At 36.8% G+C, this 12,080-nt stretch overlaps 1 protein-coding gene and 1 long non-coding RNA gene across 2 annotated transcripts in view; both read right to left on the bottom strand.

The window, feature by feature from the left end:
* The window catches only part of LOC145502054 (proprotein convertase subtilisin/kexin type 4-like), a 297,387-nt gene that overhangs the window by 212,726 nt on the left and 72,581 nt on the right, over positions 1-12,080 (bottom strand). The window lies entirely within an intron of this gene.
* LOC145502502 (uncharacterized) lies at positions 4,640-8,224 on the bottom strand. The gene is made up of 3 exons (XR_014051348.1): positions 7,406-8,224; positions 5,147-5,231; positions 4,640-4,757 (listed from the first exon to the last, which is right to left on the bottom strand). It is a non-coding gene; the product is annotated as an uncharacterized LOC145502502 (long non-coding RNA).

Here is a 12,080-nt window from a genome sequence, read left to right as displayed (position 1 = left end):
GTGATGTCTGTGTTCTACAACAATTAGTACACAAGAAAAATACACTCAGTAAGATATTGTTTACAATAAAAATCGATGCCTATAAGCAATCATAAGGACCTTAAATTTATATTTCCTCAGAAATATCTCACCAGGACATGGTTGCTTTGAAAATCTTTCATGTTTTAATACAGGCTCCCCATCTGTAAACTGTTCATATATTGACTGACAGGAACAGGCATGTAATTCCTTTCTTTGATATACAGTGTACTACATTGTTAGTTGTTTACTGAGTGTTAGTAGTGAATCAAATGCTAGGGGTTGGTACTACAACTTTCACTGTGGCAGGCTCTGCACTGAATTACAAAGTAAACTTACAGAACTGTTATGAACTTCGCCACTTGCTTTCAAGAGCAAATGCAATTTGCTTCAAACAAGAAACTGGAACATTGAGGGTTACAACAATGTGCACAGTCCCAATCACAGGGTCATCCAGGCTGTTTGGTTGTACATATAACTGCACAACTGTATATGAGTTCAGCTTCCAGAAGAAAATCAGAGTTTGTCAGGATAAATACTGATGTTCTTGCTTGTAAACTCAATGAATGAATGTGCAGTTCCAGAAGATATTCACACCCAACACCCATTCATGGCCAGTCTAGAAATTCCAAATCAAAGTATCAGGAATGAAGAGCTCTAATAGAGAAAAAACCTCCATGTGGGGTATGAATCTTTTCTTAAAGAAAACAATGTCTGAGAAATCATTAATTACAAAATAATGTTTAAGAAACATCTTACCTTTCAGGGAATTTTTAATCTACACTGTCTGGCCAGTTCATATACTTAACAAGTTGACACTGGGCGTGTTTTTAAATTTGTGCCCTTCAATATCACATTACTATGTAGTAGCACTGGTCAACTAAAAACAGCATAATTTGGTTAATTAATATACACTGTACATTATTAGGTTGAAATATTGGTGTAGATTGTTGCACATCAACAGATACAGAAACTATTTGCACCTGAATCATAACGAGTGAAAAATCGTGCATGAGACATTTACATGTACATGTAACAGCCCTCCACCTCAGAACCATCACAGATATGATATGATATTTTTAAACTCTCTGAAATTTCAGATTATTCAAGATTAACATATGCACATACATCATCTGGGGCAACCCTAAAACACTGAATTTGGAAACCGAAATCCGGAATCCAGAATCTGGAATCCAGAATCTGGAATCCGGAATCCGGAACCAAAAACCAGAATCTGGAATCCAGATATTATGAATGATGATAGAAATAATTCACTTCAGCAATTTCTAATAAATAAACATGAGCAAAAATTATTTTGTTGTTATTTATTTTCTTGGCTTTACTTCAGCCACAGACTGTAATTGCTAAAAAATTATTGAATAGTTCTGAACAACCCTTAGCTATATATCTGGCCCGGTTGTTCAAAAGCTGCATAAAGCTATCCATTGGGTACATCACTATCCAGTCAGGGATACTGATCTTTTGGGTGGATAGAGTTACCCATAGCCTGCTAGCAGGCTCTAGTATCTGTCTCTAGTGTCTGAGCAGGCTAAATAGGTGTCTAGTGTTTTTCTGCATTGGCATGTCAGCAAGAGCCTTCATGCGGCTCTGCCACTCACACCCCCAGCCCAAACACGAGAGCCTGCTCATAGGCTAAGTTACCCATCTTTTGTTCAAGCTGGCCCTGGTGAGAGCCTGCTTCTTGTCTAGATCAAATTGCTCTGAGAAGACTGGTGAGCAGCACATTAACAACAAGCTATTATAGGCTATTGCAGTGAGTTTCTGGCAGCCTTTTAGCATCTTTTAACAACATGTGGTCTGATTTGGTAGCAAGTGAGAAGCAGACGGAAGTAAGTGTGCAACATTTCTACAAATTGTTTTAATATGATGGCCGCCAAGAATATGAAAGGCTGATTTGTAACAGTATCAGTGTGGAAATTGTGTTAATCTGGAATTGGTCTTGTATCTGTTAGAAAAATCAAATTTCATATTTAGACCAGATGGGTTAGCCTTTGGACTTCGAAAGTGGGGGGCGTGACTGTCAATGTACAGGGGGCTGCCACTGACGGATATCCTGTTCTCTATAAAATTTTCTATCTTGTTCAGTATCTATTAGACATAAAGGATAAACTTATACTCCCGGTAAATTGAAGATCACTTATTAAACAAAATGGCAATTACCAGCAAGCTTATTTTAGACACTCTCGAGGTGCTTGGAATAAAATTAAGACGCACTTTACTGAGATTCTCATAATCATAGCCCTCACTAAAAATAACGGTTGCACGATTTCAACAGACGGGGAATTTTTGTCTCAAAAAAGGTTAAGTTTGAGGTCCTTTTTACTTGGCAGCTTACTCTTTACAGTCAAAAAGCTAAGCAAAACAATTTTCGTGTATTTGAAGAACTTAATTTCTTTGATTTGCGGATTCCGGTTCCAGTTTCTGGATTCCGGTTTTTGGTTCCAGATTCCGGATTCCAGTTTCTGGCTTTTAGGGTTGCCCCATCTTTAACAGAGTGTTTGCTTCACATTCAGTTTACACATGGCTGTTATCCAGCATAGGCAGACTTATAAGTTTTCCTTCAAAAATATATTGCAACAACTATTGCATCTTTCATTACCTATTCTTGTGCAACCCTCCAAGTTGCGACCATTTTAGTCGCCATGGCGACTAGAATTTTGGAGCTGGCGACTAAATTAGAACGCAAGTCGCCAGCTCGGCGACTAAAATTAACGTGACCTGTGCGTCAGGAGCTTGAGCGGACTATCATCCGGAGCGAAAAGAAAAACGTTCTGAGCATTAAGAATTCACTTTGCAAAGCTAGTTGTTGTGGGATTTTAACTAACAGAAATGGAGACTGAATAAAAAGAAATGGCAAAGATCAAGGAATTGCATTCAGTCGAGCTTGGGACGTGACGAAATTCGTTCCACTCGACTGAACTTTGGCACGTGACAATTTTACCTGGAAGCGTGAGACAACACACGCAATCTGGTCATTTGCCATCGAAAAGAAGAGGAATTGCAAAAGCTTGGAAAGCTCGACGGTACAGGATCCACAATATATTTGAGATACATCCAGATGTATTTGAGAAACGTATTTTGTTTCAGTGGACACGAAAATACTTGACTTTACAGCAAACTTGATAACACAAGCACGGGGGATTCTATAAATAATAAAACTGTGATGAAAAGCGGCTCGCAGTTGTAAATAAATTTCACTTGTGTGAACGAACCTGGGTTTATTTTTAAATTGTCAAAGATTTCATCAATAAAAAATATCTGTCTTAGTGATTGCCCTAAAACTTGTGAAAGTATTTTCGCGTTGAGTATTCGCGTTCCGCGGTTCGCATATTAAATTCAAAACGACAAACAATTTGAGGTTGAACTTTTCTGTCCATTTCAACACAGTTTTTAATTTGCAGATGAAGTTTTATATCGTTTACTTATTCAAGCAGAAAACGAGGTTGAACATTTAAAAAAGATCATAAGCGATAAGGTAAAAATAGTGTTCACTTTATGGTCTCAGCAAGAATTTGATGCCGCCTTGATAAACATTGGAAAACTTTCCGCCATTCAGCTGCGAATGAGGCTATCTTATTTTAACTTGGTATAATCTGTGTCGTTTGCACTGCTCCTGTTGTGTGAATTATAAATGATATACACAAATATTTCTGTGTTTTGTGAAGCAACTTTTTTTCTTAATTTTCATCAAAAATGGCGGAAAAATGGCGGTAAACATACGTTTCATTCATACATGCTCACGCTTTTTGATGGTTGATTTCACAACCAGCGCCAGCAGTGAAGGAATGATTCAAATCCTCAAAAAGATCAAGAAGACCATTTCTTCAATCTGAAGTCCATACCACATGTGGTTTCCAAGTTTTAATGCAGAAATATGGATTTCTGTGTGCTGGCTGTAGACTTGTAAATATGTGTCACTAGTATAGATTAAAAACAAAAAAAAACTTTATTTCATAGCATGAAAGTTTGAATTGTTTGGGGTGCTCAAGTCATTCCTAAGTTACCATTTAAGTGTGATTATAAAATATTAAAAACTCAAGCAAGAGTTTATAATGAAGATAGTCTGAACCTTTGGCTTTTGATATTTGTGGTGTCACTTGTAAATCGATGGAGCTGTTTGAAGGCATGTACATTTGCATTATTATAATCATTGTAAAAGATTTATTGAAAGTGAAAGCCAATCAATTTAAAATGACTGAATGAGAACTGTGATCAACTCACAACACTGTTGCAATAATATAGTACTTTTTCATTGTGATCAGAAACTATTTCATTTGATCATCAATCATTCCAATAAAAGTATATTTGAATCAACATTAGGTAGTTCTTTCACTGAACGGGACTTCAATTTACTTGGTGGCTCAAGGAAAATGTTATTTAATAATACAGTTAGATAATAATAAGATTATTATTTATTATTAATTAATTATTAATTTACGCATATATTTTGGCGACTAAAATTTTTCATTGGCGACCAAACCTGAACGGTCAGTGGCCAAATGGCCACTAAGGAAAAAAATTAACTTGGAGGGTTGATGTGATGAAATGACACAAAATCCAAGAACAAGAAGTCATAAGCATAGAACTAACTTACGTGGTAGCGTTTACAGTTCCTCTTACTGTCTGCATATGCCGTCCATGAACTGGTGTTGCCTGGACAATGTACTCATTATTTTTCTGATCACACCTTTTAAAACGTCACTGTTATATAATTTGTCCTGAAAAAGCAATACATGAAATGTTATGCCTTTGGCACTCACCAAATACCTTTACATGATGTATAATGTACACCATATCAACATTCACAATTCTTTTTACTCTCATTGTAACTCTTTTTTGTCCTTTTCCCTCACTTGAAGACAGGACTTCCACATTAGGTGATAATTTGCCTCTGGAATCTCTATGAATTCACAGGGAGTGATAACAATTAAACCGTGACTAATTTTAGCAAAGGAGGCGTTGAAATGTCAGATTTTAATGCTAAGTTTATACAGTAACTTTACATTACTCTTCGCATATATATATAACCTCTCAATTATTGCACCTATAGACAGAAGGTGTGCCGGGGGAAGAAATGTTCTAAACTCTCTGAACTTTTCTCCCTTACCTGTAATAGGATGACCATTATGAACTACAGTTTGTAACCAACACCAACATCAGGTTATGTATACACATGTATATTTTGTTGTCGTCTGTAATCATAAAAAATAAAAGTTTAAAATCCTCCATAAAGTTCATACTCAATAACACTGCTACATGTAGCGCTGTTACTGGAATTCAATTTAAGTGAAACTGTTGCAACAGCTCTGTCAAAATTGTTTCTAGCAGTTAAGGCAAGATAACAGAATATACATGTAGCACACAGCAAAGGCTAGAAATACACACATGTTAGTTATCAGTTAGGATTTGGTGAGCTTCTGTGCTGTAGGTATGGTGGAAAATAATAGATTATCAGAAATGAAGGTTCCTGAGACATTTTGACAGCACTAAGAGGAATTAATATATAAATTCACAAAAGAAGTTCTTGCCCTGTCCAGTTCTCTGTAATAAAAATATCATTCACATACAAGCCATTTATTATATATGGTTTGTGTTTAAAGCCGATATAATGCACTCTGATTGGCCAATTCCAGTGCATTATTTACATTTACATAGTATACCTCAGTAAAATCATAAAACATCGCGTGCGACTAAAATAAAAAATATAAAAAATAAAAAATAAAAAGAAATGCCTAATTCATAACAATTTAACATAATCAACACTAAAACGAATGTAATTCTTTACTTGAAAATTATTCTCCCGTAATGCCCATGGGCCAATTACAGGCATGCTAAAAAGTCCTAACACAAAGTAAAAGGAAATTAAGAAAACTTGCTTTTTTCCGGAAAATTGTAGCGACTGAAGACAATGATGGAACACTCTGAGAGCGCATTCTATCAACCTGATGAGATAAAATTTAAGGAGAATAGAGAATTCACAAAGTTATCTCACAATCAAATTGGTACAGGACAGGAGAAAGGAAACTGTACAGCCAGGAAGAAACTGAAACTTTCTTCGACGAGCAAAAAAGTATGCATACACAACAAAGAAAACAGTCAGTGACATTCATTTAATAAGTTAGTTAATAAAAAATTAGTGTGAAGAAGAGAGCAGAGAGAGAGAGAGAGAGAGAGAGAGAGTGGAGATAGGAGAATGCTCTCTCCAACTAAATTGTGTATATATGTATGTAAAAGTTATTCTTATTACCGAGAAATGGTCAGGGCAAGAACTTCTATTACACTGTTCAATTTACCGAGTTAATTAGTACCATGTCACTTAGTAGGAACATTTCCATATTAAGTGTAAATACCGCATTGGGGAATAACCTCTTATTAACAAAATACGGTCCATGTACCCCCAACCAAAAGCAATGGCACAAATAAAATGAAATTGCCAATCAAAATCAAAGCACAGCTTTATTTGCAGACAGGATTGCCATGCATAGTCGTCTACTCGACATTTTGGACTATATAAGCATTTCACCAAACCGAACTAATTGGACAGACAACAAAATAAAACGAGGAAATCTACATTATAAACACAAGATGCATATCACTACATCTGAGCTCGAGTATCAACAGCAAATCCCTTCTCAATGAAAGGTGACCGAATAAAAGAGAGGATAAAGATAATTCGTTTAAGCTTGCGGTGTTAAAGTTTAAAAATTATTCACGTTTAAATTTGAATATTACCGAGAGTCTGTATTTTTGCCGACGGCTTAATTTAGCTTTGCAGTCATTTTATTGGCAGTAGCTTTACCAGTCTTCAACCAAGTTAACCTCGGAATTCACAAAAGCATTTCGCCAAACCGAATAAATTTAACTAACAAAACGAGGAACTCTCCACACTTTGTAATCACAATATGCAAATATTCACATAGGAACAAAATTAAATTTAGCAAATCCTGTTCGCTTCGGCTTAAAATGGTTTGTAAACCTTCCTTGGTTTTCAACAACAGAGGAAGAAATTTTAGCAGTCTACGAAGCGGCAGTGCTAACTAACTCAAAGAAAACTTCAAAACTCGCCCGGCCGTGTTTACAAGTACGGTTTTGGTTAAGCTTATTTTCAGACGTGAGGTTATAAGCTTAAGTTGACGACGAAAATCGACAGAAAACTTAATTTGTTTACAACGTACAGCAACCTCCAAAGCGACCCACGTGTTATTGTTTAGAGACGAGCGAAATTAAAACGATGCAATTTTTAAAATCTCTTACAGCATGGCTTCAAATAAGGAAGACTTTTAATGGATACCAAAGAAAAATAAGCTTATATCGCCGAGGCAACTTGTTAATTTTCATAGCAAACGCAACAACAAAAGTCACTTACCGCAAGTTGGCAATTCAGTTCGGCCAGTGTAAATCTTCCGGGCAGAAACTTGCAGCAAAAGTTGTGAAGACTGAACTGAAGTTATATTTTCGATAGATCAACGAATCAACCACTTCTTTCCGCTACGCTTACTGTTTCATAATTTCCCTAAAACACTCGGGCACATTTGATTTCTCTTGTTCATCACCTGACCAAATCAGGTGACTTTTGAATTTTCTTGCACGGCTGCACAGCATTACGTTCGCGCGAATTTTGAACTTGGCCATGGGGAGTTCGGCAGTCTTCTGAATCAATTTGTCGGGTACTTTCGCCTCCTTTCTATAGCCCTCGTTAGCTTTGGTTCACGGCATTCTTCGGTATAATTTCACCTCCTTTCTCTAGCCCTTGACTAGCTATAATTCACGGCATTGTTCAGTACTGTCTCGCCTCCTTCCCCAGCGCTGGCCCGCTCAGTCTTTTTCGCGATCTTCTTCGCTACTTCTTTACCTGTTAATTCTTGCTTTCTCTTTATTGCTTGACTGGAACCCTGTCTTAAAAATATTAGATCAACCTCCGCTATCGTTTATCTTTAAAAATCCCGCCAAGAAAAATGGCATTCTCCCGCTACAAACCGAGGGTGCGTGTCTCTGTCAACCTATTAGCTGGAGTATGGCCGCCATCTTGCGCGACTCCGTCGTCGTCGTCGTCGTCGCCGTCGTGCGTACGCGCCCACGAGCAATACCGCTAGCCATGATAACCATGAGAAAATCAATTCATGGGTTTCCTTTTCTTCCCTATATGGGTATGGGGCTCCGCTTGGCGGCCCTTCGGGCCGCCGGACCTCCGCTATCAATAGGTACTTCTCTTCACTAAAATAAAAAAAAAAGCACAAAAAAAAGGGAAACGCGAAAATATATCTCATTTTCTTATTAGGAATTTTCGTAAAGGTCCTAAGAAAAATTGTTAAAGTACAAAACATCGTCTGTCGAGCTCGTATTTGTTTCATGTCTGTTTTGCCTAATACTATAATAATACTTTACATTTCCCTTCATACGGAAATATCGCCTACGGTAAAATCAAAAAAAAATAAATAAATAAATAAATAAAATAAAATAAACAAAACAAGACCGGCCATTAAAGGAAGCTGTATAATGTTTACACAGGTTGTCGCCTGCACTTCACTGGTTTAAATCGAGGAAGAAATTGATCATTCTTATCTTCCTCATATTAAACGATCGTCCTTACAATTTTTACAAATTTACAATTCTAATTAAAGAACTACATGTGAAATAGTTTCAAGGTATATCTATTTTCATTTGTGTTCTTTTTGTTTTGTTTATAAAAACTAATTAATTCATTTCACGTCATAGGACGTTGGTACCGACAAAAATGGTATCATCTTCTAGAGCAAGCTCAGGGCCCTCTAACTGATGTAAATTTATTTCGCTTTGCCTTAAGAGAACAAAAAACCCAGAGGGGGGAGGGATTCCATCCTCCCCTTTGTACCCCGGTGGGGGTGGGGAGGGGGGGGGGGGGACTATGAGTTACCGTGTATGTCCGTATTTCATCATAACATACTATAACTGAAGCGCTGAGTTGAAGTTTACTTTAGTCCTTGCATAGCAACACGATGTTTTACTGATTGGAACAAGGTGTAATATCAACCGCAATTTAGTATAACAGAGAGCAGTTACTGTGCGTTGAGTTGAAATTAATCTCAACTTTTTTTCTTTCGAATGACGAAGAGCAACATTCCTTAAGGAAGATTATAATTTACATCCCCTTTGAATTACCAGGTAAATTTAAAACATTAAAATATAAAATTTGCCACGTTTCGATAAGTACTGAGTTACTTCTGGACGCCGGCTTTAAGCGTTTTTCGAACTTTTTCAGAAACTATCGCTCTTCTGTTCTCTTCACAGATGAAGCTGGCCGCCGCTCTTCACTGAATGTACTCCACGCTCACCACAAGATCTAGACAGATTTCCAGCGGGTAAACTTCTTGATCGTGTCCTTGGCTGCTTGTCGCACAGCTCTGATCCTCCAACAGTAAAAAATCGGGTTCAGAGACGATTTTAAGTAAGTAAGAGTTGCTGTAACGTCGAAAATTATTTCAAATTTCTTTCCAGGCATTCGGCCATATGTCATCAGCATAACCACAACGATAAACGGGATATAGCAGATAACTAATGCCAACTACAACTATAATACGCTGGAAACTGACTTCTTGCAACGTGCTATATTTAGAGGCACTCGTCTTTCGTTAGATTGTCCTTGTAAGACTGTGTGCGCCTGAAGTTGATGTTGCTGAAGCTTGCGATAAATCTTTGTGTAGGAAAAGACAGAGGTTGATACAGTAATTATTATAAGAACGAAGGCTACAGTAAATGCAATTTTGCTTTTCCAAAAGAACATCGATCCACATGATAAACCAATTAACCAAGAGCAAATAATAAATGTACGAACTCGTGGTAATGTTACAACATGTCTGTATCTCAGTCCAGACAACAGGGCTTGAAGTCTGTCCATGCTTATGGCGCTGGATATGAAGACCGCTACGGCACATAAAGTAAAACTTAAAGCTCGATGCAGCCGGTGTAAGTTGGAAGTGTTTTTCCAGTACGTTCCGGTAGTAAACAAACGGAGAACGGCCCCAAGTGGTTGAATAATAACTCCAACGCAAAGATCAGTTACTGCCAAACATCGAAACAGAAGTTTTGTCGGTGGATGAAGAGAAGTATCTTTCTGAAGAGACACAAGGATCAGAGCATTGACCAATGATGCAACGATGGAAAGGAATATGTTCAAGGCTAGAAGAAATTTAAATACACTCATTAGCATGTTTCCGTGTTTGGTGTATGTCCCTTGTAAGGTTAGCATCTGCTGTAACGTTCGTAGGGTCTCGTACGTCGAAACCAACTTTTTGTTCAGCCAGGAGAGGATGTTTTGCATGGCGGAGGGAGTCCGATAGAAGAATTTAATGTGGGATGGAGGCTAGCAGCTGGTATTTGCAGAAATATAAACTGACACTGATATACAGCTTTGTATTTTTAAATTTAGGTAAGGTAAGGTAAATAAATAAGACATCTAATGTTAAGACCGCCCTTAGGAACAATAACAAGACACCGAAATTTGGGTGTCTTATTTATACAATACTGACATTTACCGGCCAAAATTATCAAAACATCGCCTGAATAGCAATGAAAATTCGATGTGATTACTCATTCCCATCACGTCGTAAACTTCCATATCTTTTAAAGTTTTTTTTAGTGCGAGAGGCGGCCGTAGATGGAGTCTTTACGGTCCTGTACGGGACGGGGAGTTGTAGGCCATTAACAGAGTCATAAAAAAAAATAAAATAATAAAAAAAATAAAAATAAAAAAAAAAATAAAATAATAATAATAATAATAATAATAATAATAATAATAATATACAACTCTTAAGGTTCTGTAAGGAATGTTTCAGAGCTTTATTTACATAAAATTCGAAAACAACCGTACGTTTTCAGCGTTTTAATTAAAACCCTCATACCTGGCAGTATGAAAGATAATAGTGAAGGAATAGAAAATGGGGAGCTTGTATGTTCTGGTTAGTTGGATTTTTATGATTCCAGATCTGCAACCATATCTTTGGTGTTACTTTAGTTACAGGAGGGTCCTCATGAGGTGGTGGTTTTTTTACGCCTGTTGAATAATACCTAGGCATTTTACGGCTGATGGTTAATTTATTTTCCCTAGGGTAAACAGCAATGTTAGAAATTAATTACCATTTTTGTAAAAGTTAAACAGTGCCTTTTTTGTTCAAAAAATAATAAAAAAAATGTATATTTTTTATTACTGTAAAACATATTTGAGTTCAATTAGGATCATTCTGTAGCTTATAAGAATTGTAGACTATTATAGTCCCAATTTTTGGTGACTATTTCTTTAGTTAAAGAGTTAAAGTCAATTGTCACGAGCAAATAAATATCGGAAGAACGAAAAAAAAAAAAAAAGATTATTAACAATTCCATGAAACACCTGCCTTTGGGCTTCAAAAATATTTGCTTTCCAACCTTTTAGTCCGTAAGATATGTTATTGAATTTAGTTTCAAAAATTAGTGGCCTTTTTCTCCGTTTTCTTAGTCTGAGACTGATGGGAATACACGCCACAGTAAATTGAACCAACTTAGCTTGTTACAGTTCATAACCTAATATCAATCTTTTCAGGTGGGTGTCCTTCATTTAAACTCCAAATGATAAAAACTGATTCCAATACCCAGAAAAGCACTTTAACAAGATCAACCTATAAAAAATATAGACTGTTTTGTCCCTAAGGACAATCTTATATGGACAATACGACAAAAGATACAATCTACAACGGTAAAGAATCGCGTTTAGGGAAGAATTTAGTTGCTGAATAAGAGTAACGTGACGTAGAAAGCTATATTACATGCGCCTTCAAATATGTGGTCACGGAGAGTTACGAGAATCCGGAAAACGATAAAAGCGATATAGCTGGTAACTGATACTCACTACACCCACAATACGCTAAAATAGTTACTTCTTGAATCATGCTATATTCAGAGGCACTTTTCTTCCGTTAAGTTGTCCTTGTGGGACAGCGTGCACTTGAAGTTGATGTCGAAGCTTCCGATAAATCTTTGCAAAGGGTAAGACAGAAGTTTTTAGAGAAAATATTATGAGGGGAAAGGCT

The sequence above is a fragment of the Orbicella franksi genome, chromosome 11 (genome assembly GCF_964199315.1).
Source record: "Orbicella franksi chromosome 11, jaOrbFran1.1, whole genome shotgun sequence".
Lineage (NCBI taxonomy): Eukaryota > Metazoa > Cnidaria > Anthozoa > Scleractinia > Merulinidae > Orbicella > Orbicella franksi.
This window is presented reverse-complemented; position numbering and strand designations above follow the sequence as displayed.